Genomic DNA, 8,695 nt, shown 5'->3' with positions numbered 1-8,695 from the left:
GGAAACAGTTAACAAAACCAAAAGACAACTGACAGAATGGGAGAAGATATTTGCAAATGACATATCAGATAAAGGACTAGTGTCCAAAATCTATAAAGAACTTAGCAAACTCAACACCCAAAGAACAAATAATCCAATCAAGAAATGGGCAGAGGACATGAACAGACATTTCTGCAAAGAGGACATCCAGATGGCCAACAGACACATGAAAAAGTGCTCCATATCACTCGGCATCAGGGAAATACAAATCAAAACCACAATGAGATATCACCTCACACCAGTCAGAATGGCTAAAATCAACAAGTCAGGAAATGACAGATGCTGGCGAGGATGTGGAGAAAGGGGAACCCTCCTCCACTGTTGGTGGGAATGCAAGCTGGTGCAACCACTCTGGAAAACAGCATGGAGGTTCCTCAGAATGTTGAAAATAGAACTGCCCTATGACCCAGCAATTGCACTACTGGGTATTTACCCTAAAGATACAAACGTAGTGATCCAAAGGGGCACGCGCACCCAAATATTTATAGCAGCAATGACCACAATAGCCAAACTATGGAAAGAACCTAGATGTCCATCAACAGATGAATGGATCAAGAAGATGTGGTATATATACACAATGGAATACTATTCAGCCATCAAAAGAAATGAAATCTTGCCATTTGCGACGATGTGAATGGAACTAGAGGGTATCATGCTTAGTGAAATAAGTCAAGCGGAGAAAGACAACTATCATATGATCTCCCTGATATGAGGTAGTGGAGATGCAACATGGGGGCTTAAGGGGGTAGGAGAAGAATAAATGAAACAAGATGGGATTGGGAGGGAGACAAACCATAAGTGACTCTTAATCTCACAAAACAAACTGAGGGTTGCTTGGGGGAGGGGGTAGGAAGAAGGGGAGTGGGGTTATGGACATTGGGGAGGGTATGTGCTTTGGTGAGTGCTGTGAAGTGTGTAAACCTGGTGATTCACAGACCTGTACCCCTGGGGATAAAAATACATTATATGTTTATAAAAAATAAAAATTTTTTTAAAAATTAAAAAAAAAAAGAATAAGACTAAGACCTTTTGGTGAGATCCTCCATATCATCTGTTTTCCCCCTTATTTCCTTCTATTTGGGGATATATTACTCACAGTTACTTTAGCACCTTGTGTTTCTAAGTCCAATATCTGAATGTCCTGTGAAACTCTTTAGGGGCGCCTGGGTAGCTCAGTGGGTTAAAGCCTCTGCCTTCGGCTCAGGTCATGATCTCAGAGTCCTGGGATCTGGCTCTCTGCTCGGCAGGGAGCCTGCTTCCTCCTCTCTCTCTCTACCTGCCTCTCTTCCTACTTGTGATCTCTGTCAAATAAATACATTTTTTTAAAAAAACCTCTTTTTAATAATCTTCTATCTTCTCTCAGGTTATAGTCCTGTATCTCGGCACATATAATAATATTTTATTGAATGTCAGGTACGATCTGTAAGAAAATACATACAGTCTCCGTATCTTATCTTCCTTCAGAAAAGATTCACCCTTTCCTCTGAGACAAAACTGAATCAGAACTGGAAGCAATTCTGGAAAGTTCCTTTTACCTCCCGTTCACCTCTGCTATTAGGGTCTTCACCAGGAGAGGGCTTCACATCTGGTGGGTCCTGGTGAATCCCGAATCTATCCACATTAGTGCCTTCAGACTTCTGAAATACCTTGCTTTGTTTTCTCAGAGGGTCCTGAGAAAGGCCTGTCTCCTGTCCCTTTGTCACTTGCAAATTCAACAAATATCCTGAAGCAGTTATCATGGTCTGTTCACTCTTCCCTTCTCACTGGGATCTTGGCCCCCAAAGTCTTCAGTTAAGTCTCACCAGCCCCGTAAGACCACCCAAGCCTCTCTTCGTTACTTTGTCCTGTTCTGCCTAGGAAAACCTTGGATACTTCCTACCTGCAATTAGCAGATGCCCCCAGGACAGAGGTTGCAACAGAAGTTCAGCTCACCTCTCTCCAATTCCCCTTTCTACACAATCTTGGCCTCTCCAGAACTGGTTACTTTAACAGCGCTCTTACGGCTTTATACAGATTTTTAAAAATCCAACTTTATTCATTGTCCTGATAGCAACGATCTGCAACAAGCTACTCCATCAGAATTATAAACAGAAATATCTCGTGGAATGTTTTTCATCACATTTTTCATCTGTCACAAAGAAAAAAAAATCTATGTTTTTTTATTAAAACAACTAGTAAATGATGTATCATCTAATGAAAATAAGACATAAAGATATTTCTATCAATAAATTTCCGGTATTGTTCATATGTATTTTTGATTCTGCAATTGACTTTATCAAGTGTTTCCACATATTAATTGAAACTATCTGCAACGTAATAGTTATTCAGAACTACAGGGACTCATGTAGTTTTTTTTTCCTTCCTAATGCATTGGTCTTTGCTGTAAATTTTCTTCATTTTGGAAGAATTCCAAAATTGTCTTTTATATTTACTTTTTGTGATATTTTACTCATTGTTTTCATTATATCAATAAGTTAGCCAGAATTTTGAATGCTTACCATTGAAATTGCATCAGTTTTCCTTTTTTTTTCATTTTCAGAGAAAAAGGGTAATTGATTATTTAAGCAATAAAATAATGAAATACCACAGGTACCATTATGAGTTCATAAAACATAATTAGATATTTCTTCAGGTACTTATTACATTAGTAGGTACTTATTTTGAAGCACATGGTATTATTTTGTTTACATGGTTTATGCTATGCAATAAACATAAATGCAGTCGATTTAAATTCTTCAGTGGCAATTTAACATAGAAATTGAACTTGAATAGAATGTTATAAATAATAATGTTATTTCCTCTTTAGTACTGCCTTTCAAAAGAAAAAGTTAACAGTTTTTGCTTATAATCATTTGCAAACTAATTATAGCATAAACATTGAGAGTTGACTGGTGGTTAATAGTTAACCCCAAACTCATGTGAAATTTCTCCAGAACATTAGATTGAAATCCTGAAAAGACTGTGAGCTCTCTATTCACGTAGAAGCTAATCATTTTTCTTTAATGTCCATTTAATATGTATGAACTTAAAGAGGCATATCTGGAAAACACTTTCATCAAGGAAATAAAGCAACAGCTCTTAGATTCATATGACTACTCATTTATAAAAATGGAAAAAACAGTATAAATTGACTTTTACCGTGTTTCTCCCTTAAAGAACTTCCCAACCTTTAACTCCATCTTTACTCTCCATCTCATTCACATACATGGTTTTTTTGGAGTAGTATCAAGTAAAACTTTATACAGAGCTGTCTAAAAGCATGACAGATTCAAAATGTTTTATTATAAGAAATCAGGGAATATTAGTGCCTTTTCTAAGTAATGTTTCTCCTTTGTTTTGCACTTACCTAAATCTTTAGGAAAATAGAAATTCTTTCTAGAAAGGCTCTGGGAAGGCACAGTTTAAAAGCACCAGTGCTTATCCTCAAGTGGATTGGGGGAATCACATATTCTTCATTTATTTAACCAAAGAATTCTAGTGTTAGAAAAGACCTTACAGCCATCCACTCCAATCAAACATCTGATATGGAAATGCTCTCCTCAACTTGCTCAACAGATTATCTCACAGTTGTTAGGTTCTTCTAGTGAGTAGAAACTTACATATCCCAAAGCATCCTTAACATTATAAACTGAAATCTCCCTGGAGCTTTTCACACGTTAATCCTCATTAAAATGTTTACAGAGGCAGCCCAAGATGGTGGCATAGGAAAACACTGAACTCACCATCTCCCATGTAAAGATGTGGAGAACCTACTTAAGACTGTTAGCTGATTTTTCAACATAATTTTGCAGGCCAGAGAAAGTGGCATGATATATTTAAAGCACTGAAGGAAAAAACTTCCAAACAAGAATACTGTTCCCCGGCAGGCTGTCTATTCGGAACTGAAAGATAGTTTTCCAACAAGCAAATGCTGAAGGAGTTCATCCACACTAAACCAGCCTTATAATATATACTAAAGGAACTTCTTTAAGGTGAAAGGAAAAGGAAGTAATTAATAACAAGAAAACATATGAAAATAAAAATCTCACTGATAAAGACAAATATATAATAAAGGTAAAGGATTAATCACTTATAAAGCTAATATAAAGGTTAAAAGACAACAGTAGTGAAATTAACTATATAATTAGTTAAGGGACACACAACATAAAAAGATGTAAAATATGACATCAAAACAAAACATGGAGGGAGGGGTAGTAAAATAAATAGTTTTTAGAATGCAGTAATTTAAATTGCTATCAACTTAAATTAGACTGCTCTATATATAGGTTGTTACATGTGAACCTCATGGTAACCACAAAGCAAAAACCTATGCTAAATAAACAAAAGGTAATAAGAAAAGAATCTAAACTAAACACTAAAGAAAAGCAACAAATTACAAAGGAAGAGAGCAAGAGAAGAAGAAAGTAACAGGAAGGAACTATAAAAATATCCAGAATACAGGGAGCCCTGGGTGGCTCAGAGGTTTAAGCCACTGCCTTTGGCTCAGGCCATGATTCCAGGGTCCTGGAATTGAGCTCCTCACTGGGCTCTCTGCTCAGCAGGGAGCATGCTTCCCCCTCTCTCTCTGCCTGCCTCTCTTACTTACTTGTGATCTCTCTCTGTGTCAAATAAATAAATAAAATATTTTTTAAAAACACATCCAGAATACAATTAACAAAATGGCAATAAGCACATACCTATCAATCATTATTTTAAATGTAAATGGACTAACTTCCCCAATCAAAAGATACAGTGGCTAAAAGGATAAAAAAAAGAAGACTCATCTACATATTACCTGCAAGACACTCATTTCAAAACTAAGGACACACACAGACTGAAAGCAAGGGGATAAAAAAAGATGTCATGCAAATGGAAAAAAAAAAATACACCTGGTGTAGTTATATTAATATCAGACAAAACAGACTTTAAACAAAGAGTGTAATAAAACACAAAGAAGGGCACTGAATTATGATGAAAGGGTCAATCCAACAACAGGATATAACATTTGTGAACGATTATACACCCAACATAGGAGCACCTAAATATATAAAGCAAATATAAACACACATAAAGGAAGAAATCGACATAACACAATAATAGTGGGAAATATACTTACCTCAATGGCTAGATCAACCAGGAAGAAAATCAATAAGGAAACATCAGCCATGACATCTTACATGACACATTAGACCAGATGGACTTGATAGATATATACTGAACATTCCCTCCAAAAGCAGCAGAGTATACATTCTCAAGTGCACATGGGAGATTGTCTAGGATAGATAACGTTAGGCCACAAAACAAGACTCAATAAATTTAAGAAGACTGAAGTCAAATCAAGCATCTTCTCTGACCACAGTGGTATGAAACTAGAGATCAGTTACAAAAAGAAAACTGGAGATATCACAGACATATGAAGATTAAACTATATGCTACAGAACAACTAGTGGATCAATGAAGAAATCAAATGGGAAATCAAAAAAGACCTCGGGACAAATAAAAATGGAGATAAAATAATACAAAATCATGGGATGCAGTAAAAACAATTCTAAGAGGGAAGCTTATAGTGATACAAGCCTACCTCAAGATACAAGAAGCAATCTACAGATTCAGCTCAATCTCTATCAAAATTCCAACAGCACTTTTCACACAAGTAGAACAAATAATTATAAAATTTGTATGGAACCAGAAAAGACCCTGAATGGCCAAACCAACCCTGAGAAAGAAGAACACAGCTGGGAATATCATGCTCCCTGATTTCAAACTATACTACAAAGCTATTGTAATCAAAACTGTATAGTATTGGTATAGAAAGAGACACATAGATTAGTGAAACATAATAGAGCACCCCCCCAACACCAAAAAACCCATATATGGTCAGTTAATTTATGACAAGGGAGCCAAGAATACACTGGGGGAAATGAGAGTCTCTTCGATAAATGGTATTGAAAAAACTGAATGGCCACATATAAAAGAATGAAACTTGATACCATAAACAAAAATTAACTCAAAGTGAATTAAAGACTTGAATGGAAGACCTGAAATAAACAAACAAACAAAAACTCGTAGGGCACCTAGGTGGCTCAGTTGGTTGGGCCACAGCCTTCAGCTCAGGTCATGATCCTGGAGTCCTGGCATCCAGTCCTGCATCGGGCTCTCTGCTCAGCAGGGAGTCTGCTTCTCCCTCTGACCTCTCCTTCTCATGCTCTCTCTCTCTCTCTCTCTCATTTTTTCTCTCTCCAAATAAATAAATAAAATCTTTTTAAAATGAGCAAATAAACTCTTGGAAGAAAGCACAGGAAGTTAAGAACTTTGACATTGGTCTTAGCGCTGAATTTTTGGATCTGATTCTAATAGCAAAGGCAACAAAAGCAAAAATAAATAAGGACTACATCAAACTAAAAATCTTCTGCAAAGCAAAGGAAACCATAAACAAAGTGAAAAAGTAACCTACCAAATGGTAGAAAATATTTCCAAATGACTTATCTGATAAGGTATATACAAAGTATATAAAGAACCCAAACAACTCAAAAAATCAAATAATCCAATTAAGAAATGGGCAGATCTAGACAGTTTTCCAAAAACAACATACGAATGGCCAATAGGCACATGAAAAAATGTTCAAGATCACTATCAAGGAAATGGAAATCAAAACCATAATGAGATATCACCTCATACCCATTAGAATGGCTTTTATAAAAAAAAAATTTTAAAAAAGAAAGAAAGAAATAACAACTGTTGAAAAGGATGTGGAGAAAAGAGAGTTCTCGTACACTGTTGGTGAGAATGTAATTTGGTGCAGTCTCTATGGAAAACAGTACGGAAGTTCCTTAAAAAATTAAAAATGGAACTACCATGCAAATCAACTATTCTACTTCTGGGTATGTATCCAAAGAAAACATAAACACAAATTCAAAAAGATATATGCACCCCTGTGGTCACTGCAACTTTACTTACAATAGCCCAGATATTTGAAAACCTAGGCGCCCATCAGTGGATGAATGGTTAAAGGTGGGATATATAGACAATGGAGTATTACCATTAAAAAGAAGGAAATCTTGACATTTTAATAACAGGGATGGACCTTGAGGGTATTATGCTAAGTAAAATAAAGTCAGGCAGAGAAAGACAAATACCATATGATTTCACTTATATGTAGAATTTAAAAAACAAGACAAAAAAACAAACAAAACAAAACTCATAGATATAGAGAACAGACGGGCGTTTATCAGAGGGGAAAGAGAGTTGACAGGTGGGCAAAATGGAAAAATAGGGTCAACTGTACAGCGACAGAGGGTAACGAGACATTGTGGTGATCACTTTGTAGTGTGTACAAATATCAAATTATATTGTACACCTGAAACTAATATAATGTTACATACCAATTTTACCTCAATTTAAAAAAAAAATGATCCTCTCATCCAAGTCTCCAATTACATATGCATGTTGTCTTGCAAGGTGCTGTTTAATAACACATTCGTCTTTTTAAAGATTTGTTATTTATTTGAGAGAGAGAGCTGAAACAGGAGGGGCATAGGGAGAGGGTGAAAGAATCTCCAGCAGACTCTGCTGAGCACAGAGCCAGATGCAGAGCTCCATCTCACAACCATGAGGTCCCAACCTGCACCAAAACCAAGAGTCAGTCACTTAACGGACTGTGCCACACAGGTTTAATAATGCTTTAAATGGCAACAAAAAACAAGCCCACTTCCAACGGTATCAGTCTAATCTTTCTCCCTCAAGCAGTCTTTATATATTTGAAGACCTCCATGCTGTTGCACCTCAGCTTTCTCCTCTCTAGATAGTCCCCATTTGATAATAGTTTTGAGGTTTTCCCCAAGTAAATATTCATTAAGTATCACTGGAGTGCAAATTACGATATTTGAAGCAGAATAAATAAATAAAATAACTTTTTCAATATACCTCCTCAAGAAGGACTTTAAGGAAGCATCTAGAGGAAAATAAGCCTTGATGAGTGACTAGTAATTATTTATTCATTCATATGTTTAAAGACAGGAGAGCACACTTTATATGCAAAGTGTTGATAATTCAGAAATAAGATTTTAAAAATCTTCTGTTAGATTCATGAATGAATCAATGTATGGTTAAGATATAACATATACCTTCAAATAACTAAGTCAGTTCAATCTATTTCTGAATACCTTTTACACTTAAAATGGTCTAAAATAGTCTCAATGATCACACAATGGTCTATATGAGTTTACATTTAAGTCATTAGGTGTGTTTGTATTTTATGACCTGAAAATATTTCCACTACAGAGTTGATACACCACTATTATGTCTTCAAAAAAAAACCTAAAATGCTACCTATTATACCATATTGGAAATACAGTTCTCAGCATCTCTCAGGTCCAATCTCCTGTGAACCATACCTGTGTACTTGTTTTCTGAACTTGGTGCCAATGAGTTCCAAAATACGATTTTCCAGAAATCAACTGGTAACTTTTTAAGTTTATTTTATCTTTTTAAGTTTACTATTTTTTAATTATAAAGTACATATACACGCTTAAAGACTAAAAATAAGGATATTATTTTTTAAAAGAATCATCTCATCTCCCTATTCGCAAGCCTACTATCCAGATGGATTCACTGTTGACAGTTTAGAATCTATTGTTTTATTCTTCCTGACCTTATTTTAATGCTCACACAAACACAT

General features: G+C 35.7%; 1 long non-coding RNA gene across 1 annotated transcript in view; it reads right to left on the bottom strand.

Moving 5' to 3' along the window:
* Nucleotides 1–5,134: 5,134 nt before the first annotated feature.
* The window catches only part of LOC309846003, a 162,424-nt gene continuing 158,863 nt past the window's right edge, over nt 5,135–8,695 (bottom strand). The window contains exon 3 of the long non-coding RNA XR_014301671.1: nt 5,135–5,291. This is a non-coding gene — a long non-coding RNA (uncharacterized lncRNA). The remainder of the gene's footprint in view (nt 5,292–8,695) is intronic.

This window comes from Mustela nivalis (assembly GCF_964662115.1).
Source record: "Mustela nivalis genome assembly, chromosome: 13".
Classification (NCBI taxonomy): Eukaryota; Metazoa; Chordata; class Mammalia; order Carnivora; family Mustelidae; genus Mustela; species Mustela nivalis.
The sequence above is the reverse complement of the archived record's forward strand: the minus strand, read 5'-3'. Positions and strand labels throughout refer to the sequence as shown.